Consider the following 25,396-nt stretch of genomic DNA (forward strand, 5'->3'; position numbering starts at 1 on the left):
ATATCATTTTTAGTAGTACAAATAGCACTATAATTTCCAATGGTTGTTTGTAACATGGAAACCTTCTTGTCACCTGCCATATTCCTCCCCCCCCCCCCCATCCCCATTCCAACCTCCTTTAATGTCTGACCCCTACCTGACCTGTCAGCCAGATTCAATTCTATTTCACCTTCCCCCCTCAATTCTAGTTTAAATACTCCTCCAGTCTCCCCATAAACCTATTCTCTAGCACTGCAGACCCCCTTCCATTTAGGTGCAAACCATCTTTAGCATATAGGTTGCACCTCGATAAAAAGTCAGCCCAGTGATCTAGAAACCCAAACCCTTCCTTCTTACACCAGGTCTTTAGCCATGCATTTAGCTATCTAATCTCCCCCGTCCTTCCTGTGTTAGGCATGGCACAGATAATATTTCTGTCAAGGACTTACCTTGCCCTCTTGTTGGCAGCCATTCTGGACATGTGCAGACTGCTGCCTCTTGTAGTCTCTGATTGCCTCATCACTTACCTGCTGCCTGGGCATCGCACAGTGATGATATCTATCGCACAGGGATGATATATCTATCACCTGATGAGTTTCAGTCCTTGACCTTGTGTTTGTGCTCCAAGGTGCATCTCTGCTAGCAGACTTCTGTTCTCCGTGTTCCTCCGTGTATGACCTGATTTGTCTGATGACTACCCTGGCTCTTGACCCCACAACTGCAGATGACCTGGCATTGGCAGACAACCTGGCATCGGAAGACTATCTACTTCTGGACTCGACCCTCGGTTGGATGGCTACCCACTTCTGGACTTGTTTCTGCTCCCACTTCCTCACTCTTACTGTGCGTTTATTGTTGTTTGCTCCAATAAACTGATTTATTTTCACTGAATCCCTGTGTGGTCTGGTTTCCTGACATCCTGACAATTTCAGAGAATATCACCTTGGAGGTCCTTCCCTTCAACTGGCTGCCTAGTTTTTTAAATTGATTCTAAAAAACTAGGCAACCTCCACCTTCCAGTTATTCTGTCATTGGTCCCAACATGGACCAAGACAGCTGGGTCATGCCTAGCCCCTCCCAGTAATTTATTAACTGGTCTACCACATGCTGAACCCTAGCACCAGAGAGACAGCAAACCATTCAGTTGAGGCAATCCTGGCGATAAATTATTCTGGCAAAAAATGTATCAGTCCTTGTGATGATAGAATTCCCTATTACCACCAACTGTCTAGGCCTACCTGCACTACCCCCACAACCCCTACTAGATAGGCTGCTCTCCCGGCTGTTAGGGGTAGCAGTGACATCCAAGGCTGCCGCCTCTGTGTTTACCACCTCCACATCTTCATTCAACTTGGTGGTATGTGATCACCACTGGGTTTTTAATTTGTTGCACTATAAATAATAAAAGTAACAATTAGAAAAAAATAAATACAGTACATTTATTTGTATTCAGCGTATGTTACAGTTCGTGCAGGGAATTTCTATAGACAGGAGGGTCTCAGTCGAAGTCCAATAGGAGGAAACGCGTCAGAATTGGAGGTGTACCCGTCACACAGGTTACTTGCGGTCCATGCTGCAGGCGGCCGCAAGCGTCTATAGAAATTCCCTTCACGAACTGTAACATACGCTGAATACAAGACTACTCATGTAAGTGCAATACTGCTTGTTGTGAATAAAAGTTTAAGAGGTAATACACTATCAGCCTGCTTCTGTCTTTATGTCATATGGTGGAGAGTGATCGGCAGCGTGGCATATTGGAGACACTTTTTTACATGTGAAGGAGGGGGAGAAGATAGTGTTCCTTGGGAGCTATTTGCAAGCGTTTATTGATTGCTATCTGATAAGAGACCAATTCAGGTGTTTCACCAGCTGATTTGGAGCACTGTGGGATTTCCATTTTGTTTTCGGCACATTGTTATGTTTTGGCACTTTGCTTCTTCCGTCTGGTAAGGAGGAATTTCACTCGGTGGTGGATTTACACTTCGGATCTGGAAGCATGTAGTTTTAATTTCCAGTTTATTCATCACTATATTTATGGACACTTATGAACTTTTTGTTTATGTTAATTTATTATGCTAAACACGAGTGTCACTAGTTTATGAGAATTTGTTTTCACATATGATTATTATTCATTTTATTGAATTTTTGTCATCCCATTAATTTGGGTCTTCAATATTGTTGTTTTAGCGCACCCCAAAACTTATCACATTTATCAAATTTTTAGCGGGACTGGGACATTGTGGCAGAAAGATCGGACCCCTAACGGACATTTTTGACACTTTTGGGGGGACCAGTGACATTATTACGATAATCAGTGCTAAACATATGCACTGTTACTGTAATAATGACACTGGCAGGGAAGGGGGTAAACCCAGGGGTGATCAAAGGTTTAAGTGTGAGCCTAGGGGGTGTTTTCAATACAGAGGCTTGTCTTCCTAAATAGGAGGAACACAGGAGCTCTGCATTGATTCCTGAGAGAACAACCATTTGCTGGCGAGTGGGCGCGGTTACGGCGATTTGTGGGAACCTTACCGACCTGCTGCCGTATAACTGCAGCGGCTGGTTGAGAAGTGGTTAAATGACTGAGCTGCAGCTTCATGTGTCCATTCAGACATGGAGCTAGGGTTTGTCCCCACCCCCTCTCTCCTGATTGGCTAACTGACTTTGATTGACAGCCACTGGAGCCAATGTCTCAGCCAATCAGGAGGGAGAGTCCCGGACAGCCGAGGGTTGCGTGAACACTGTGGTTCACAGAAGGCTTTTAATCTTAATGCTTAGAATGCATTAAGATAAAAAATCTTCTGACTTTACAACTCTTTTAAGCCAGACATAGACTGTTCAATTCTCAGCCGGTTCAGGAGGGCTGGCTTATTGTACCCAAGTTGAACGATTGATCAACTTGGGTACGACCACAGTGTTGGATTTTTCATGAGATTAATACCAGCGGCTATAGCCGCTAGCAATAATCACTGTGTGTTCTACTGGTGGGGACACCTCCCTGCGTCCCTACATCGTGAGAGCACAATAGCTCCACGGGAGAGATTCCCCCATCCACACAATTAGCGTTCATGGGGGAATCCTCCCCTTGGAGCTATTGTGTTTGCAGGAAAGAAAATCACACCATCTTTGGCCGACTTTAGTACACTGTGGTCCACATCCCCTGAGTCTACTGTGGGTACCAAACCCTTTTTGTACTTTTCTTGCTGCATGGCCAACTAAGACAATGAATTACAAATTCTAAGGAACTTCATTCAGATTGTAAGTCTTCCCCTGACCATCTGTAAAAAAATTTTGTCTGTTTTTAACAAATTTAACAAAGCACATTTTACTTCATTTTTTCTTCCACTGATACATATTTGTCTCAGTGAAGTGCATTCAAGGTGGGATTTTAACGTCAATTGTACGAAAGTTCAGATGTCTTTTTCAGTTTCATATAGACAGCAGCATACAAAAAAGGTTTAAACAATTATTCAAAATGTGCATCCATAACACATTAAATATTATGTACCTATATACATACAAGTAGGTATAAGGTTTGTCACAAATATGTTTCTCTGCATAAATAAACTCTATTTTCTCTCTAGAAACCATATATACTTATGCATTTCTAAATATAGCCACATGCCCAATAATGTTTTATAGTCATATACATTTATGTGTAGTGTTATTTATACTTTATATTTATTTTAACGTAATTGACAAATGAGTTTAGCGTTTAGCACATAATCTGCTTTATTTTAAGCCAAACTTGTGATGCTCAGTACCCTGTCCATACACTATTTTTTTTAAATCATTTTGACATAACATAAAAAAAATGTCAGATATTATTCTAAATGAGAATTCTACAAACTATTGAATTAGTCCCTTAAACATAAAAGAATCATGTTGATTTAGCTGGGTGACAGAGAGAAATTTAATTAAGTTTTACAATTACTTAGAAAGCATTAAGATAAGCTGTCCCTCAGGCACATCTGTAACTGGGAAATTATAGTTTGGAAAACAACACAAGGAAGGTATAATTGATCTGAGTTGACCACACTGACCACAATTAAATTAAGGCATGCTGATAATCTGTAGGGTTGCAAACAATGAGGAAGAATGGAAAGTTGAAATGAAACAGAATGCTTTTAAGGTGATTTTTAAAGCCTGATAGAAACAGATACCTTAACTGCAGACAGGACAGAAGTGATATAGCAAGAATGTTATTCCAAGATTAAAAACACATATGCTGCTTAGCATATTTTCTTTTTTCTGCTGCCATCCATTTATTACTACTTTTTGGGTGAACAGCAAACAAAATTTAAACTTTCTAGGCTATTACAGGTTTGCAGTTATATTTTTTTTTTTATAACAAATATGTCATACTTACCTGCTCTGTGCAATGGTTTTGCACAGAGTAGCCCTGATCCTTCTCCTCTGGGGTCCCCCATTAGTGCTCCTGGCTCCTCCACCTGCTGAAGACCCACCACAGCTAACTGATGCTACTGAATGTATTTTTATTTGAATCTGGCCCCGAAAACATTATTATACTTTGCAGCATTACCATTTCTTGTCTCCACTGCTGATCTACAACCATTATAATCTTCTGCCAAATATGCCAAATTCATCCACTGTTGCAAGCTCTTTCCACCGCTGCTTGCTTGACACCATTACCATCTCCTGCCACTGCGCTGGCCAGTCAGCATTACCATCTTGTGTTGCCTCTACTGTCTTATCTTGAAGTTACGACACTGCTGAGATGCCATACATAATGTTTCTACAGCTTTTTCACTGCTTACCCAAAATTTTAGTACTTTTTTCTGCGGGGTCAACCATGCATTATAGCTCAGTTAGTCATGCATTCTTGTTATAAGGCTCTGTTAGGTGCCACACATAACATTTCTGCAGCTGGTCCTCAACTGCAAAATGTAGGGCTCCTTTACACTTCAAGTTGAGGGGGGTGGTAAAAACAGGTGGTTGAGTTTTTATTGCCTTGCCCCCTTAAGTTGCAAAAGCAGCCAGATGGGGTTATATACATGCTGTTGCAAGAAAATTCACCACCTGTTATGTTCGTTGGGCAGCACCACTGTTGAAGGCAACCTATTTAGAGAAATGAGGCCGCGCCACAACCATCCTGCTTGTAATGCACACAGTAGCAGAGCAGAGGTTACATTTACAGGGTAAAACAGGTGGCAGGGAAGAGATATGTGATAGGGATAGAGATGGCAAGGTATGCTGCAGGTTTAAACTTAGCTTTATAGTGTTTTCTGCATGGTAAATTGTGCTTTGTGTCTTTGTCTTTTTGGCCCATTCCAGTGCTTTGTCAATCAAGAATATGTGTTGCTACTGTCTCTCTAAATTAGTGTACTCTAACCTATTTCTTCATTTAATCTTGTCTGGTCAATCCCTATAAAACTGTAGCAGAGTAAAAGTTTTTATATACTGTTAATGGATTCAGTCAAATATTTTAGTGACTTTTCTCATGAAACAGTACACTGTAACGTCAATGTCTTTTTTTTATTTATTTTTTTTTTACTTTTCCTTTATTTTTCCAAATACAAACAGGATAAAAAACAGAACTTATATCCTATATTCAAACATCCAAAATTCCCACCCCCCCCCCCCCCCATTCCCCATATTTTGCCATTTTATACCTTTCCATCTTCTCTACTCACTATTTCTCCTCCTCTCTCCCTCAATTCCCCCCTATCCTATTCACTCCATAGCTCCGCATATCTCCTCGTTTTCTTAAATTCCACCCATCTTTCCCATACATTGGAGAATTTATCTATTTGATCTCCTCTACTGCTATCCAAAGAGTCCCAAGGACTCGCCGATCACAAAGCGCGCTGCCCACGTGCAGTGCGAGAACAGGATATTGTCTATTTACGTCCTTCCGGCAATTTAGGCCTGCGCTCTATCCATCTTTCGGCTATAGCGCAGTCGCCAAGTAGTTTACAAGGATGTTGAAGTCACCGAGAATAATTGTAGGTATTTCAGAAGAGAGAAAGTAGGGTAGCCAGGCATAGAAGTCATCAAGAAAATGCCCCCAGCAAATGTGCATACCCGTAAAGGTGCTTTAGTTTTATACTGTTGGGGCTGGGGTGGTGCTTGTCAATTAATTAATCACAAGTTAATAAAGAATGACTGCCTAGCAGGACAAAATTTCCACTTCAGAAACAGACTTGCAAGGGCAGAGTTGTAAAGATAAGAAAAGGCCATGATCTAGGTAAGACACTAGGAAGAAAAAATAAACATAACATTGAGGACAGGGCTGCAGATGGTTAAGCAGAAGGAACATACCAGACTAACACACAAACATAAGTAAGCGACCAGTTTTCAGTTATGGGTGGATGTGGAACAGCAGGAACATACCAGACTAACGCACAAACATAAGGAAGCAGTCATTTTTCAGCAATAAGAGGATGTGGAGCAGCAGGAACATACCATAGCAACATATAAATGAGGAAAGCAATGCGTTTTCAGTTATGGGTGAATGTGGAGCAGTAGGAACATACCAGACTAACACACAAACATTAGGAAGCAATCAGTTTTCAGTGATGGGTGGATGCGGAGCAGTAGGAACATACCATAGCAATATACAGACAAGGAAAGCAATCCATTTTCAGTTATGGGTGGATGTGGAGCAGCAGGAACATACAGTGGGAAAATAATTATTTGATCCCCTACCGATTTTGGAAGTTTGCCCTCTTACAAAGAAATGAAGGGTCTGTCATTTTTACCAAAGATGTATTTTAAATGATAGAGACAGAATATCAACCAAAAATCCATAAAATAAAAAACACATGATACACATGATACCAATATTATAAATTGAGTTGAAGTTCAATGAGTAAAGTAAATATTTGATTGTAAGTACTTGGCGGAGAAACCCTTGTTGGCAAGCAGAGGTAAGACGTTTCTTGCAATTGATGACCAGGTTTGCACAAATCTCAGGAAGGATTTTGGTCCACTATTCTTTACAGATGTCTTCTAAATCCTTAGGGTATCTTAACTGTCTCTTACCAACTCGAAGTTCCAGCCTCCTCTGTAAATTTTCTATAGCATTAGATCTGGAGACTGGCTAGGCCACTCCATGACCTTTATGTGCTTTTTCTTGAGCCATTCCTTTGTTGCCTTGGCACCCCAAAGCATCATGTTTCCACCTCTGTGCTTGACTGTAGGGATGGTGTTCTTAGGGTCATAGCCAACATTTTTCCTCCTCCAAAGACGGCGAGTCGAGTTAATGCCAAAGAGATCAATTTTGGTCTGACCACAGCACTTTCTCCCAATCTTTCTCTGAATCATCTGTTCATTGGCATGACTGTACATGTGCCTTCTTTAGGAGGGGGACTCGCTGTTTTGGGAGGAAAAAAATGCTCACTACTTTGCTAGGAACATCATCCCTACAGTCAAGCACGGAGGTGGAAACCATATGCTTCTATGATGGCTATGGGGTCTGTACAATATTGCTAGCCATTGTCTCAGAAAAAAAAAAAACCTCGAAAGCGTATTTCACAATAAAACATGCTTCACCTTCCCATTTACATTACTGCCCAGTAAAAGTGCTTACCTGATGTGCAATGAGTCTGTGCAATACTTTAAGTTGTTGTTTTTGATGTTTTATTGCAAAAGTATTTACACTGAACAAAACTATAAGCGAAACACTTTTGTTTTTGCCCCTATTTTTGATGAGCTGAACTCAAAGATCTAAGACTTTTTCTATGTTCACAAAAGGCCTATTTCTCTCACATATTGTTCACAAATCTGTCTAAATCTGTGTTAAGCTGGCCATACACTAGCCGGAAAATAGTTCAAACTCATTTTCGAAAAATAAAAAATCGGCCGTGAGAGCAGACGATCGTGCCAACATGTAATGACTGAATTTCGAATGATAAATTGGTCAATGGACGTTTTTTGTTCAGTTAGTCACATATACCTAATGCAAACAGTTCGGCTGAAAAACACATTAACCTTTCAATTTATCATTTGTTCGGCAGAATTTTCCAAACTGTTTCTTCGATTTTTCGACTATGAAAAGTTAAAAACGATTTTCTATTTGTGCCCATTAACTGGTTAAAAGGCGAATGATCGGACCAAATGACAGATTTTCTAACGATCTTTTGGTTAGTGTATGGCCAGCATTAGTGAGCACTTCTCCTTTGCTGAGATAATCCACCTCACAGGTGTGGCATATCAAGATGCTGATTAGACAGCATGATTATTGCACAGGTATGCCTTAGGCTGGCCACAATAAAAGGCCACTCTAAAATGTGCAGTTTTATCACACAGCACAACACCACAGATGTTGCAAGTTTTAAGGGAGCATGCAATTGGCATGCTGACTGCAGGAATATCCACCAGAGCTGTTGCCCATGAATTGAATGTTCATTTCTCTACCATAAGCCGTCTCCAAAGGCGTTTCAAGAATTTGGCAGTAGATCCGACCAGCCTCACAACTGCAGATCACGCGTAACCACACCAGCCCAGGACCTCCACATCCAGCATCTTCACCTCCAAGATCGTCTGAGACCAGACCAGATCAGATCCCCCTGAAAAAAACACTGAGTCCCTTATGTCGTCACGCGTAGGGGAGGGGCCAGGGGAGTGTCGGTGATCGGAGTACTCCACAGTGGCAGGTACGCTGGAACGGATCCCACTGAAGAGGGTCTTTGCTCGGCCATCCGTCATATACATATATACCATTATTATATTTCTTGCTGGGATAGATTGGTGCGCTCAGGCACCAACTGCTTGTGAGTGAATTTACGTTTTTTAATAAAACTGATTTTACCACATGTTATTTGCACCATGGTTCTATGTTTCTCTACATATGTGAGAGAGCTGCTGGAGCTATATACAGTCAGGTCCATAAATATTGGGACATTGACAGCATTCTAATATTTTTGGCTCTATACACCACCACAATGGATTTGAAATGAAACACACAAGATGTGCTTTAACTGCAGACTTTCAGCTTTAATTTTTAGGGTATTTACATCCAAATCAGGTGAAAGGTGTAGGAATTACAACAGTTTGTATATGTGCCTCCCACTTTTTAAGGGACCAAACGTAATGGGACAATTGGCTACTCAGCTCAGTTCCATGGCCAGGTGTGTGTTATTCCCTCATTATCCCATTTACAAGGAGCAGATAAAAAGGTCCAGAATTAATTTCAAGTGTGCTATTTGCATTTGGAATCTGTTGCTGTCAACTCTCAATATGAGATCAAAGAGCTGTCACTATCAGTGATTCAGTGAAGCAAGCCATCATTAGGCTGAAAAAACAAAACAAACCCATCAGAGAGATAGCAAAAACATTAGCTGTGGCCAAATCAACTGTTTGGAAGATCCTTAAAAAGAAAGATTGCACCGGTGAGCTCAGCAACAGCAAAAACCCGGAAGACCCTGGAAAACAACTGTGGTGGATGATCGAAGAATTCTTTCCCTGGTGAAGAAAACACCTTTCACAACAGTTGGCCAGAACAAGAACACTTTCCAGGAGGTAGGTGTATGTGTGTCATAGTCAACAATCAAAAGAAGACTTCACCAGAGTGAATACAGAGGGTTCACCACAAGATATAAACCATTGGTGAGCCTCAAAAACAGGAAGGCCATATTAGAGTTTGCCAAACAACATCTATAAAAGCCTTCACAATTCTGGAACAACATCCTATGGACAGATGAGACCAAGACCAACTTGTACTAGAGTGATGGGAAGAGAAGTGTATGGAGAAGGAAAGGAACTGCTCATGATCCAAAGCATACCACCTAATCAGTGAAGCATGGTGGTGGTAGTGTCATGGCGTGGGCATGTATGGCTGCCAATGGAACTGGTTCTTTTGTATTTATTGATGATGTGACTGCTGGCAAAAGCAGCAGGATGAATTCTGAAGTGTTTCAGGCAATATTATCTGCTCATATTCAGCCAAATGCTTCAGAACTCATTGGACGGCGCTTCACAGTGCAGAAGGACATTGACCCAAAGCATACTGCGAAAGCAACCAAAGAGTTTTTTAAGGGAAAGAAGTGGAATGTTATGCAATGGCCAAGTCAATCACCTGACCTGAATCCTAATGAGCATGCATTTCACTTGCTGAAGACAAAAGTGAAGGGAAAATGCCCCAAGAACAAGCAGGAACTGAAGACAGTTGCAGTAGAGGCCTGGCAGAGCATCACCAGGGATGAAACCCAGTTTCTGGTGATGTCAATGCGTTCCAAACTTCAGGCTGTAATTGACTGCAAAGGATTTGCAACCAAGTATTAAAAAGTGAAAGTTTGATTTAGGATTGTTAATCTGTCCCATTACTTTTGGTCCCTTAAAAAGTGGGAGGCACATATACAAACTGTTGTAATTCCTACACTGTTCACCTGATTTGGATGTCAAATCCATTGTGGTGGTGTATAGAGCCAAAAAGATTAGAATTGTGTCAATGTCCCAATATCTATGGACCTGACTGTATCTAACACTGGTTGCTTGGATTAAAAGAGGAATTTAGGAAACCCTCCAACATCACCCTGTGAGGGTATACCAGCTCTTTTAGACCAAGCTTAATTGCGAGGTCACATTCAATGAGGTGAGAACCCACCCATTAGGGGGGGGGGGTCACAAGAGTGGAGGTGACACATCTGACAAGCTGTCATATTGTTTCAACTATTTTCACAGCACTAGTGATTGGGATCAAACATCACCTTCTCATCAATTTTTATATTCATTCACTATTTTTATTGATATCGCTATTACTTTTTATTTTTATTTATGATGATTTATCATGTGTGTTGCTATATATCTTATGAATGAATTTATTTATCACTGGATATTTGAATTAGTATAGCACTTACTGCAAAGCACTTTTAATAGTAACATATTACATAGTAGTTGAGGTTGAATAAAGACAATAGTCCATACAGTGCAACCTGTGTAGGTGTGTATGGCCGTAATCATCTCTCATACCCCTTAATGTTCTGATCCTTGAGATGTACGTCCAAGAGTCTTTTGAAAGTAGCCATACTTACCACAGAAACTACCTCTTGTGGTAGAGAATTCCACAATCTTGTAGCCCTAACAGTAAAGAACCCCCTGCGTCGCCTGGGGTTAAAACGCTTCTCCTTTAATCGCATTGTATGCCCTCGAGTCCTCATGCAATCCTTGTGACTGAATAGCTTTTTTCTATGCTGAGATCACCATTGAGGTATTTATAAATTGCTATCATGTCCCCTCTCAGGCGTCTCTTCTCCAGGGAGAATAAATTAAGCGATTGTAGACGCTCTTCATAATTAAGGTCCTCCAATCCCCTAATTAGTTTAGTTTCCCTTCTCTGGACTCTCTCCAGCTCCAACACATCCCTCCTGAGGACTGGCAACCAGAACTGGACAGAATACTCCAGATGCGATCGGACCAGAGTTTTATAAAGTGGTAGAATTATAGTTGTATCGCTGGAATACATCCCTTTCTTTATGCATGCTAATATTCTGCCAGCTTTGGCAGCTGCTGCTTGACATTGCATGCTATTGCTTAGTCTATCCTCTACCAAGACTCCCAGATCTTTCTCCATTTTTAATTCCCCCAAAGGTTCCCCCACTAAAGTGTATTGTGCTTTTATGTTTTTAGTCCCCAAGTGCAAAACCTTACACTTCTCCACATTAAACCTCATTTGCCATGTCATTGCCCACTCATTTTGTATTTTGTTCAGGTCATTCTGTAGGATAAATGTAGTGAAAAAACTATCAGCGCAAAGCCAGGTGATAAATCAATGTGCATATAAATACAATATCAATGTGCATAAGTAAATCAATAAATCCGGCTGCATACACTAATCGTGTCCACACCTCACAATCAAAAACATAAGAATCAAAAACGTGTTGCGCCAGATGTGCACAAAATAAATAGGTAATCACATGAAAACAATATGGTGAGTGATCTCATGAAAACAATAAAGTGTCCATATAAGTGCTCTCATGAAAACAGTATAGTGTCCATAGAAAGTGCTCCAAAATGATGAATGATATATCCAAGTGTCCAAGGATAAAGCCTCAATCCCGTGAGAGTTAATAAGGAACCACCAAGTGTGTGAAATCCCTCCACCAGTAGGATTGGCCTCTCACCTTAATATCAGACCCAAACGGGCCAGCATGAGCATATAAGGGGATATATGAGACTCCTCCAATAACTCTCCAGCCTTCACCTCCGGAGGTCGCCGGGGCATATAATAGGGATACAAAGCAGAAATCTAGTGCTCTCTGATTGTATATGAATGAGCTTTATTCAAAAAAATTGGTAACTCACATTTGCTGGGCACTCAGCCGTGCCTGCTTGTATGGCATTCAGTGTATGAGAGTTCCACCCGAACGATCGCTGTAGGATGTGGGATATCTGATTCATGCTGTGCAATTATTGCCCTGCCCAATTTTGTGTCATCTGCAAAAACTGATATAGAACTAATCAGTGGCGGCTGGTGCTCAAAATTTGGGGGGGCGCAAAAAGAAAAATGTAATCGGTATTGCTTTGCGGCAAAAAACGCGGTAAAAAATTGTGTGACTTTGAGGTCATGGTACAGGCATGGCACAGGCATGGCACAGATGATGGTATAGGTATGGCACAGGTGATGGTATAGGCATGGCACAGGTGATGGTATAGGCATGGCACAGGTCATGGCACAGGTGATGGTACAGGCATGGCACAGGCATGGCACAAATGATGGTATAGGCATGTCACAGGTCATGGTACAGGCATGTCACAGGTCATGGTACAGGAGATGGTATAGGCATGGCACAGGTCATGGTACAAGCATAGCACAGATGATGGTATAGGCATTGGCACAGGTGATGGTATAGGCATGGCACAGGTGATGGTACAGGCATGTCACCTGTCATGGTACAGGCATGTCACAGGTCATGGTACAGGAGATGGTATAGGCATGGCACAGGTCACGGTAAGGGCATGGCACAGGTCATAGCACAGGTGATGGTACAGGCATGGCACAGATGATGGTATAGGCATGGCACAGGTGATGGTATAGGCATGGCACAGGTCCTGGTACAGGCATGTCACAGGTCATGGTACAGGAGATTGTATAGGCATGGCACAGGTCATGGTAAGGGCATGGCACAGGTCATGGTACAGGCATGTCACAGGTCATGGTACAGGAGATTGTATAGGCATGGCACAGGTCATGGTAAGGGCATGGCTGGGGTCATGGCAAAGATGATGGTATAGGCATGGCACATGTGATGGTATAGGCATAGCACAGGTCATGGTACAGGTATGTCACAGGTCATGGTACAGACATGTCACAGGTCATGGTACAGGAGATGGTATAGGCATGGCACCGGTCATGGTAAGGGCATGGCACAGGTCATGGTAAGGGTGATGGTACAGGCATGGCACAGATGATGGTATAGGCATGGCACAGGTGATGGTATAGGCATGGCACAGGGGATGGTATAGGCATGGCACAGGTGATGGTACAGGCATGGCACAGGTGATGGTACAGGCATGGCACAGGTCATGGTACAGGCATGTCACAGGTCATCGTACAGGCATGTCACAGGTCATTGTACAGGAGATTATATAGGCATGGCACAGGTCATGGTAAGGCATGGCACAGGTCATGGCACAGGTGATGGTACAGGCATGGCACAGGCATGGCACAGATGATGGTATAGGCATGGCACAGGTGATGGTATAGGCATGGCACAGGTCCTGGTACAGGCATGTCACAGGTCATGGTACAGGAGATTGTATAGGCATGGCACAGGTCATGGTAAGGGCATGGCACAGGTCATGGTACAGGCATGTCACAGGTCATGGTACAGGAGATTGTATAGGCATGGCACAGGTCATGGTAAGGGCATGGCTGGGGTCATGGCAAAGATGATGGTATAGGCATGGCACATGTGATGGTATAGGCATGGCACAGGTCATGGTACAGGTATGTCACAGGTCATGGTACAGACATGTCACAGGTCATGGTACAGGAGATGGTATAGGCATGGCACCGGTCATGGTAAGGGCATGGCACAGGTCATGGTAAGGGTGATGGTACAGGCATGGCACAGATGATGGTATAGGCATGGCACAGGTGATGGTATAGGCATGGCACAGGGGATGGTATAGGCATGGCACAGGTGATGGTACAGGCATGGCACAGGTGATGGTACAGGCATGGCACAGGTCATGGTACAGGCATGTCACAGGTCATCGTACAGGCATGTCACAGGTCATTGTACAGGAGATTATATAGGCATGGCACAGGTCATGGTAAGGCATGGCACAGGTCATGGCACAGGTGATGGTACAGGCATGGCACAGGCATGGCACAGATGATGGTATAGGCATGGCACAGGTGATGGTATAGGCATGGCAAAAGTGATGGTATAGGCATGGCACAGGTGATGGTATAGGCATGGCACAGGTCATGGTAAAGGCATATCAAAGGTCATGGTACAGGCATGTCACAGGTCATGGTACATGCATGTCACAGGTCATGGTACAGGCATGTCACAGGTCATGGTACAGGCATGTCACAGGTACATTGTTCATCAGGTAAAGTTAAACCCAAAAGCAAATAACCTAAACTTCGCCATATCCAGGACCAGGAGACTGGCTGCTGGCTGGGAGAGGACGGAGGAAGACGTGTCCTGGCCTGGTCAGTTCCAGCCCTGAGTCTGCGCACAACCCGAGGACACATGGACACCTTACGCCTCTGCTGCCCTGGGTGAGAGCGGAGAGAGAGGAGAGAGACGGAGGCACTGGCTGCATCAATTGTCACTTACCTGCTCTTGGGCTGGCTCACTCGACCGGACCGACTCCTGTGCTGTGGGCTGCTGAAGACGGGAGACACGTCTCTCGTTTGACCACGCGTGCCGCTGCTCCTCCTCGCTCTGACGGTGGGCGGGAAGGTGACAACAGTGAGTGACTGACGCACTCACCGCCCCCACACGACGTCAGCTGGGATGTCTTGAATGATTGGTCCAGGCTGGAGTCTGGACCAATCACAGCCAGGACAGGACTACCATCGGGAGTGTCGGGGAGCATTGCTGTGCGCCCTGATGACACCCAGAATGGCGGCCAATCGGCGCCTCTGCCTGGCAGCACGTGGGCTGCCAAACCCCCCCCCCCCCCATAGCTAGCAATAGGACTGGCACCCCTAGTGTGCTTTAATTGGTATTTTTTTTTCATTTTTCTTTGCAGACGCTGATTGGGGGGGCGGCGCCCCTACCCCCTCTATAAACCGGCCGCCACTGGAATTAATGATCCCATCCTCAATGCTGTTTATGAATAAATTGAACAAGGTTGGTCCCAGGACTGAGCCTTGGGGGACCCCACTTATCTCCCCAGACCAGTCTGAGTATGCGCTATTTATTACCACCCTTTGGACACGCCCTTTTACCCAGTTCCGTATCCAAGAGCAAACCTTGTGGTCGATGCCTGCAGACCTTATTTTATAAATTAAGCGCTTGTGGGGAACTGTATCAAACGCCTTAGCTAAATCCAGGTACACCAATTCCACTGGTCTCCCCCTATCTAGCTCACAGCTCACCTCCTTGTAGAATGTTAAGAGATTGGTTTGACAAGAACGCCTATTTGTAAACCCGTGCTGATTACTGCTGATGATGTTGTTGTCTTTAGCAAACTCTACGATATAGTCCCTTATCATCCCCTCATATAGTCCCTTATCATCCACCAATCGTCTGAGGCCAGCCACCAGGACAGCTGCTGCAACAATCGGTTTGCATAACCAAAGAATTTCTGCACAATCTGTCAGAAGCAATTCCAGGGAAACTAATCTGCATGCTCATAGTCCTCATCGGGGTCTCAACCTGATTGCAGTTCATCATCGTAACCGACTTGAGTGGGCAAATGCTCACATTCAATGGCGTCTTGCTCTTTGGAGAGGTGTTCTCTTCATGGAGGAATCCCGGTTTTCACTGTATAGGGCAGATGGCAGACAGCGTGTATGGTGTTGTATGAGTGAGTGGTTTGATGTCAACATTGTGGATCGAGTGGCCCATGGTGGTGGTGGGGTTATGGTATGGGCAGGCATAGGTTATGGACAACAAACACAGGTACATTTTATTGATGGCATTTTGAATGCACAGAGTTACCGTGATGAGATCCTGAGGCCCATTGTTGTGCCATACATCCACGACCATCACTTCTGTTGCAGCATGATAATGCACAGCCCCATGTTACAATGACCTGTACACAATTCCTGGAAGTTGAAAACATCCAAGTTCTTGCATGGCCAGCATACTCACCGGACATGTCCCCCATTGAGCATTTTGGGGATGCTCTGGATTGGCGTATATGACAGCGTGTTCCAGGTCCTGCCAATATCCAGCAACTTCGCACAGCCATTGAGGAGGAGTGGACCAACTTTCCGCAGGCAACAATCAACAACCTGATCAACTCTATGTGAAGGAGGTGTGTTGCACTGCATGAGGCAAATGGTGGTCACACCAGATACCGACTGGTTTTTGGACCCCCCCAATACAGTAAAACTACACATTTTAGATTGGCCTTTATTGTGGCCAGCCTAAGACACACCTGTGCAATAATCATGCTGTCTAATCAGCATCTTGATATGCCACACCTGTGAGGTGGATGGATTATCTTGGCAAAGGAGAAGTGCTCACTAACACAGATTTAGACAGATTTGTGAACAATATTCGCGAGAAATAGGCCTTTTGTGTACATAGAAAAAGGCTTAGATCTTTGAGTTCAGCTCATGAAAAATAGGGGCAAAAACAAAAGTGTTGCGTTTGTAATTTTGTTTTGTGTATGTGATTTATCCCTCTTATACTACTACTAAAACCACCTACATGATGTTAAGCAAGCCTTCGCATTATTTTTGTCTGTTGTCTGAAATAATGCAAACTGATTTTTATTTCCTGAAAAACAAACTTAACCTCTACTGCGCCCTCTTACACTGAGGCCCAAACAAGCTTCTTACATACTTTCCAGCCACATGACTGGCTATTTCCCCTAAAATATGGCACTGTTATTTTTCTTGCAGCATAGAAACTGCCTCGTCTTTTGAGTGTGGGGGTGTTGTTTGAGATGAGCGAGCATCGTTCTGGGCCTGAACAGTGCCCGTTCCGGGCCCACATTTTTAGAGTGCTCGGCAGGATGCTTGCCCATCGAGCGCACAGTGAATAGCTGCCGGTTGTTAAGGAGCAGTCTGGGAAGCCAGCCTCCACGTCCTTAACAACAGATGAGTCCATCCCCCCATGTGAATGAGTATGGGGTACATTGTATTCCTATTCATTCACCAAAAAAAGTGTAAAAAAGAAAAAAAAACACACACACACAATTCTTGACAATTCCTTTATTAAAAATAAAAAAACAAATGTCCCTCGATGTAGATCCATCATTAATCACTACGCCCGTCGCACCGCTGGATCCAAAAAAATAAAAAGCTCAGTCCACGGCAAAGGCCTGCTTCGCTGTCTGGCAGTTCCTAAATAGGTAAGGGATGCGGCCACCTGGCCACGTCACCTGGTGTTACGACAGCTGGCTGTTATGGCTGGATTGCTAAACCCCTGTGATCAAGGAATTGCACACATGCCTAGCCTGTGTTCTGTGTGACCCTAACACCATTTTGTCATGCAGGACCTTGTGTTCAGCTTTATCAAGAACTTTTAATTTTACTAATGCCCCGTACACACGTGCAGATTATCTGAAGACTTTTGTCTTCAGATTTACCTTTTCTATGTAGTGCAAGGGCCTGCCGGATTGCATACAAATTGAAAGTGTTTAGGTTTGACCTCATATTATATGGTTTTGGTAAGTCTGCAGACAAAAGTCTTCAGATAATCTGCACGTGTGTACGGGGCATTAGGAAGTAGTGAGGTGATAGTGCAAGGTCTTTTAAATGCACACTGGTTTTCCATTTTTTCTTTTTTAAGCTGCCCAAAAAATAAATGGTCCGCAAGGTTTGTATGGTGCAATTCAAATCATCCCATATTAAAACACATCTCAATCAAGTACAAAATTAAACAACTACAAAAAAAACAAGAAAAAAATATTTAGAAAATTAAAAAAATAAGGCAAGTACAAGCTACTGTTGCTAGTGGAACTTGCAAGCAAACATTCTCCTATCATGTTTCTGACTTCACTGTTTTGCTTAGCTTACACGAGATACACCTGAGAATTAAAGGCACGGGATAACAGAGAATCTGCATTTTTTTTTTTTAAAGAAATGTACAGTGCTCAACAGTCTGTTTATTCCTAAGGCCCGCTATGGAATTGTTCACTATAATGTGTACACCACATGCACAACAAACATTCACTTGCACCTAATGTTTGGTGAATATCACATTCATTGCTTTATAAATATGCCCATATGTATGAATTACTGTAAATATTCCAGGAAAAAAAGAAAACAACAACAAAACCACGTATGGGTGTGGTTCTCTAAACAGTTCGAAGTTAATACATAGGTTTGCCAACATCCCTATAAGATTTGAATATCGATTTTTTTTTGGTGCCTCAGGCCAAAAGGGGTTTGGGATTTTTTAGGCAAGAAATAGATAGTATAAAAAGTTTAACCATTTATTTAAAGGTGAATTCTTTTAACAGTGCAAATATATACATTTTTGTGCAGGGTATTGAGAGCCATCATAAAAAGGTTAGTAGTCTGTTTGCTTTAAGTATAAGTATAAGTACAAAAGGTCTCATCATGATTTCTATTGATATATTGAAGGTATATACAAAAGGTCTTTGTAGTGAAAAAGGGGGGGGGGGTTCCCTTTTGTGGTAAAATAAACCAAACCAAAGTAGAGATAGCTTTTAGAGAGGCTAAACAAGTATTTTGGTGAATGGATGTGTCGTCCCATGTTTGTTTGTGAATGGATCTTTTCTTACAACATTTGGTTTTAAAAAGTTTTATGTCTGCTATATTGCCTGTTATTATGACATTCACCAAAATACTTGTCCAGCCTCTCTAAAAGCTATCTCTACTTTGGTTTGGTTTTTTTCACCACAAAAGGGAAACCACCCCCCCCCCCTTTTTTTTTCATTACAAAGACCTTTTAGTGGAGAATTCTGCTGAACCTTTTTCCCATTTCTCCCTATGGGACCCCCAACAGTTCTTCAATTTATCAATAGAAATCATTGCAGAGACCCTCCCCCACTCTGTTTCCTAATTTTATCCCTCCCCTCTTTTTGCTTTCACTGAAAACCCTAAGAATATACTGCTGAATAAGACACAATTTATATATATAAAATGTACGTAATTATATTGATTTATAATTCTATATTGTTGTTTTTGTTTATGAATAACCAAAATGTAAGCCCTCCTGTACCAATGAGAAAGTCTATCATCCACCATACTCCCTCTATAATTGCACCCGGCACACCCAGCCTCAGAGAGTATCTGAGGCGCTCTTTGGAGTATCAAGGAATAAAGCATCCGTGCTTGGTTTTCCCCCTTCCCCACACAATCGGCCTTTCAACTCGATTTATTGTGTCGGCGGCTCTTTGTGGAGCATGCAAGGATCCCGGAAGCGCACACTGCGCATGCGCGGGTCTCCATAAATAGCCGGGGAACGCTGCAGAGTGCCAGTTCCCTCCGAGAGAGGGAATGAGAAGCACCTGCGGAAGCGCTGCCCAGACATCAAAAAGTAAGTTCTTTTTCAAGTACCGACTTCAGGGGAATAAATACTTTTTCTCCAACCACATATATTTTTTGTTTCACTTTGTTCTTCAAACTGCCATAATGAGACCTTTTGTACTTATACTTAAAGCAAACAGACTACATCTGTGAACAAGTATACAGCATGACCCCATACAGCGTAGCTATGATACCCTGCATTAACCTTTTGATGATGGCTCTCATTTGAAGTACTATACATGTGAAATAATAGTAAAAAAAGGTACTATACTCCTTTTACAACATAATAATTTTATTACACGTTAAATACAAATATATACAAGAATACTATACTCTTTTCATATCAAATGATATAATATTAAGTTTTTTTATCACACGCTAATTACTAATATATCGATTTTAGAGGCAGCACTCCAGTTCTCACTGCAATTGAGGGACATTAAGAGGAAAAGACTCTCAGACATGGAGAAGGCAAAAAAATACAATGTAAGCTCTAGTTCATTCCCTTTATCATGGAAATGATTCCTTGGCCAAACGGATGACTTTATTAAACTTTACAACATTTTTCAGATATGGTGATATCCCTGAAAAAGGCTTAAAAGCCGAAAAGCGTCGGATTTAAAGAAGTTTTCTCTGTTTCAATACTGAATTGTGTATTGAACACGGAATACAGAGAACAGCTCTTACAGTCACCATATCACCCTGTCACATACCTTTAATTTCTCATCACCTCTTCACTACAAAAATGTATATATTTGCACTGTAAAAAGAATTCACCTTTAAATAAATGGTTAAACTTTTTATACTATCTATTTCTTGCCTAAAAATCCCAAAGCCCTTTTGGCCTGAGGCACCAAAAAAATCGATATTCAACAACAACAAAACCTTCCACTAAGTGACACCTGCACCTAGGACCACACTGGGGCGTTGTTAGTCACAGTTTAGGGGATCTTGCTAAATATATGTCTTGATACCATTCATTTTAAATTATATACAGTGGGTACGGAAAGTATTCAGACCCCCTTAAATTTTTCACTCTTTGTTATATTGCAGCCATTTGCTAAAATCATTTAAGTTCATTCTTCTTCCTCATGAATGTACACATAGCACCCCATACTGACAGAAAAACACAGAATTGTTGACATTGTTGCAGATTTATTAAAAAAGAAAAACTGAAATATCACATGGTCCTAAGTATTCAGACCCTTTGCTCACTATTTAGTAGAAGCCCCCTTTTGATCTAATACAGCCAGGAGTCTTTTTGGCAAAGATGCAACAAGTCTTTCACACCTGGATTTGGGGATCCTCTGCCATTCCTCCTTGCAGATCCTCTCCAGTTCTGTCAGGATGGATGGTAAACGTTGGTGGACAGCCATTTTTAGGTCTCTCCAGAGATGCTCAATTGGGTTTAAGCCAGGGCTCTGGCTGGGCCATTCAAGAACAGTCACGGAGTTGTTATGAAGCCACTCCTTCGTTATTTTAGCTGTGTGCTTAGGGTCATTGTCTTGTTGGAAGGTAAACCTTCGGCCCAGTCTGAGGTCCAGAGCACTCTGGAGAAGGTTTTTGTCCAGGATATCCCTGTACTTGGCCGCATTCATCTTTCCCTCGATTGCAACCAGTCGTCCTGTCCCTGCAGCTGAAAAACACCCCCACAGCATGATGCTGCCACCACCATGCTTCACTGTTGGGACTGTATTGGACAGGTGATGAGCAGTGCCTGGTTTTCTCCACACATACCGCTTAGAATTAAGGCCAAAAAGTTTTATTTTGGTCTCATCAGACCAGAGAATCTTATTTCTCACCATCTTGGAGTCCTTCAGGTGTTTTTTAGCAAACTCCATGCGGGCTTTCATGTGTCTTACACTGAGGAGAGGCTTCCGTTGGGCCACTCTGCCATAAAGCCCCGACTGGTGGAGGGCTGCAGTGATGGTTGACTTTCAACAACTTTCTCCCATCTCCTGACTGCATCTCTGGAGCTCAGCCACAGTGATCTTTGGGTTCTTCTTTACCTCTCTCACCAAGGCTCTTCTCCCCCGATAGCTCAGTTTGGCCGGACGGCCAGCTCTAGGAAGGGTTCTGGTCGTCCCAAACGTCTTCCATTTGAGGATTATGGAGGCCACTGTGCTCTTAGGAACCTTAAGTGCAGCAGAAATCTTTTTGTAACCTTGGCCAGATCTGTGCCTTGCCACAATTCTGTCTCTGAGCTCTTCAGGCAGTTCCTTTGACCTCATGATTCTCATTTGCTCTGACATGCTTAGTGATCTGGAAGGTCTTATATAGACAGGTGTGTGGCTTTCCTAATCAAGTCCAATCAGTATAATCAAACACAGCTGGACTCAAATGAAGGTGTAGAACCATCTCAAGGATGATCAGAAGAAATGGAAAGCACCTGAGTTAAATATATGAGTGTCACAGCAAAGGGTCTGAATACTTAGGACCATGTGATATTTCAGTTTTTCTTTTTTAATAAATCTGCAACAATGTCAACAATTCTGTGTTTTTCTGTCAGTATGGGGTGCTATGTGTACATTCATGAGGAAGAAGAATGAACCTAAATGATTTTAGCAAATGGCTGCAATATAACAAAGAGTGAAAAATTTAAGGGGGTCTGAATACTTTCCGTACCCACTGTATATTTATTTTTTGTTCATTGATGGACACAGCTTCAGATCTTCATAACCGTTGGGTTATACTGCCCCCTAAAGGAGCAGGACACTAGGCCCTTGGGCAGTCCCAGGGAGTATACTCCCTCTCTCTGCTATAGGCACTCAGTATTTTTCTGCCTAGTCAGGAGTAAGGACCTAGTTCCTGACTAGGATCTTACTGGGACCTTTGGTCCTGGCAATTTTTCTTTTTAGATAGAAATTTTTTTTCTCCTGGATATTTCTTGTGAGATCTACAATAAACTGCCGGACTGGGTGACAGGCTGGATAATCTAGATCCAGTGATCACCCCAGTATGGCCAGTGCGCGCACGCAGACCTCAGCTCTGTGCTAGGTCAGCCCCGACATAGCTCCTTCTGGACAGGGGCTAGCCTGCGAGTTAAACACTTACGAGTTAAAAGTATACGACCTCTATACAGACACGAACAGCTCCACTTAGGTTGACGGAACATGCACTGACGCTAGACGTGTTTAAATCTGAGGACAAACGGGGTATGATATCTCGGGTATATCTTACCCTGCTGGCAGCCTTGCAGGACCCGGCTTCCCTCCCACCCAGCCCGCACGGGACTTGGGCCCTATTGATGGCGAAACCTGGGAATTGTGCCTCTCCTCCATACCACTGGTCTCGGTGTCGGCATCACAGAAAATTTCCCATTTATTCCTGTTTCATAGGGCTTATCGCACCCCTGTTCAGCTCTTCAAATGGGGGCGCAGGGACAATGATAGCTGTCCCAAATGTAACAGTGATCAAGGTACTCTTATCCATATGCTTTGGCGATGTCCCAAATTGTTCAGATATTGGAGTGAGGTTATTGACTCTATCTCCGGAGTTTATCATTTTCGATTGCCTAAGGATCCGGTTGTGTGTTTGCTTGGTGCACTGGAGGTGGAGACTTTAGCCCCGCATGCCCATACGGCGGTCCTTCGACTGCTGTATGTGGCTCGTAAATTGATTGCAAGATATTGGATTACCTCCCGTGTACCAACGACCGCGCAATGGATTGAACAAGTCAATAATTTATTGATTAGAGAAAAAGTTACATATCAACATCGTAAGGCTCATAAAAAGTTTTACTCTCTGTGGCAGCCGTGGTTGGATGACCCGTCTCGGGCTCCTCCTCGGTTGGTGATGGACAGACTGTTGATGGCATGAGCCTTTTAGGCTCTCCTGCTGCAGTCTGCATGGTTCTAGGTCTGCTCCAGTGGAAGTGTTCCCCCTTTTCCCCCCTTTCCCATTTGTTTCTTCCCCTGTTCCTCCCTTATAAATGCACACTATTCTTTAGTTAGGATAGTTTTGTTTCTATCCCAGTTATACTGTGATTGAGCTCTGATCTTTTGCACTATGACTGTTCTACTACAGTTGCACTTATGATTGATCGTGACCTGCTTGTATGTGAATATTTACATTTTGTTCTGTGCGGAACTGTGTTTCCCAAACTGTTTGTATTTTTTTTTCATGTTCTTTTCAGCTTAATAAAAATGTATTTTCTTGGGAAAAAAAAAAAAGTATACGACCGGGTCTCGGCCCGAGTCGCAGCGATCCTCCTGGCGGACAGCCCCCCATTTCAATGGAGAGGGGTCCTGTCTGGAGCAGTGCCTGTCTGGTTCCTGGTATGGTGAGTAACTGTCCCCGCCTCTCCCCCCTGGAGGGTTTTGGGGTGGACGTGGGCCCCTCCTTGGGACAGTTGGACCCCTGGGTTGCCCTCCTTCCCATTAGGCAACCTCCCCTTGTCATCTATCCCCATCCTACCCCCTCCCCTCCAAATATGTTGGGGCTTTTTGGGTGGTCTGATCCACCTCCTGGGGCTATGCTGCGGCTGGGGGGGGGGGGTTGTACCAGGTGGGGGCTCCTTCCAGGGCCCCCTGTCCTGGGTCTGTCTTTAAGGCCTGGGTTCCCTCCTGTAAGCCTTGTGTGGCCGCCCGTGGCCGCCATTGTGTTTTAGCTTCTTGTTTTGTTTCTATGCACAGCAGCCATGTTTGTGTAGTCCGGCGGCCATTTTGCCGTGGTTTGCTATTGAAAAAAGCCATGACAGTGGAGCCCTGTGGGCGGCGAATCCGGTGGTGGAAGCCCCTCCTCATCCCCTGGCACTGACTCCTGGATCCTTTCACTTCCTGATTGCCGCACATGGAGTGCAGATTATCCTGGTGGCTGCAGGTGCCTGTTTCTGCTGGGCGGTGAGTCTGGTGGGGTTCTCTTCCTCTCTGCTGAGGATCGTTTGGTGCTTGTGCCTTGTAACCGGGTGGTGCTGCCAGTGCGTGGGGGTTGTCCCATGCAGTGTTTTACACTTTTTGTGGGGTCCTCCTGGTGACTCATGGAGTCTTTGGACCATATCTCCTCACCTGATCCCCTCTCTGGGGCTGCGGTCCCAACCATCTATTGAGGCACTGACAGCGGTCCTGGAGTTCTTTGTGTCCCGGGTGGAGATGGTTTTCGGGTGATGGGCTAGCAAAATGCGCCCCCACCTTCCCCTGCCTCATCTTTCTCATCAGATCCTGCATCTGATTCAGCCGCCACGGACATGGGTCACCGCGCTGGGTCTGTTTACGCGCCCAGAATCCTCTGATAGTGAGGATGATTCCTCCACATCTGCAACCGCGCACAAAAAGGCGCTGTCTGATTGTATCTGTGTGCGAGACCTTGAAGATGAGGGATGCAGCCGCAACGGAGGCGCAGGTTCCCTTTGGAAATCACAAGCCATCCAGAGCGGCAAAGGTGTTTCCTTTCCCTGCCTATTTTGAAAGAATTGTCGCTAAAGAGTGGGGACGAACAAAGCATCCCCATGGGGTCCCTAAGCGCTTTAGTAGGCGTTACCCCTATGAGGAGTCCCTTCTTAAGAAGTGGACTGTTCCACCCATGGTGGACCCTCCAGTTTCCAGATTGAACACGACAACCAAGATTCCGGTTGAAGACTCCCGGCCTTTAAGGATTCGGCTGACAGGAAGGCGGAGGCTGAGGCCCTCAATATGTACACTCCGGCTGGTTTGACACTAAGACCAGTATTCACCATTGCCCTGGTGTCACAAACTCTGACTGAGTGGGGTAAGATTTTATGCCATGACCTGGAGGGAGAACAGCTCCCCCCTGCCTTTGCTGAGCTGGCGGACCAGCTGGTCCAGGAGCTGCAGTTTATCTGTGATGCCTCTTTGGATGCCGCTC

The sequence above is a fragment of the Pelophylax lessonae genome, assembly GCF_965119305.1.
Source record: "Pelophylax lessonae genome assembly, chromosome: 10".
NCBI lineage: Eukaryota > Metazoa > Chordata > Amphibia > Anura > Ranidae > Pelophylax > Pelophylax lessonae.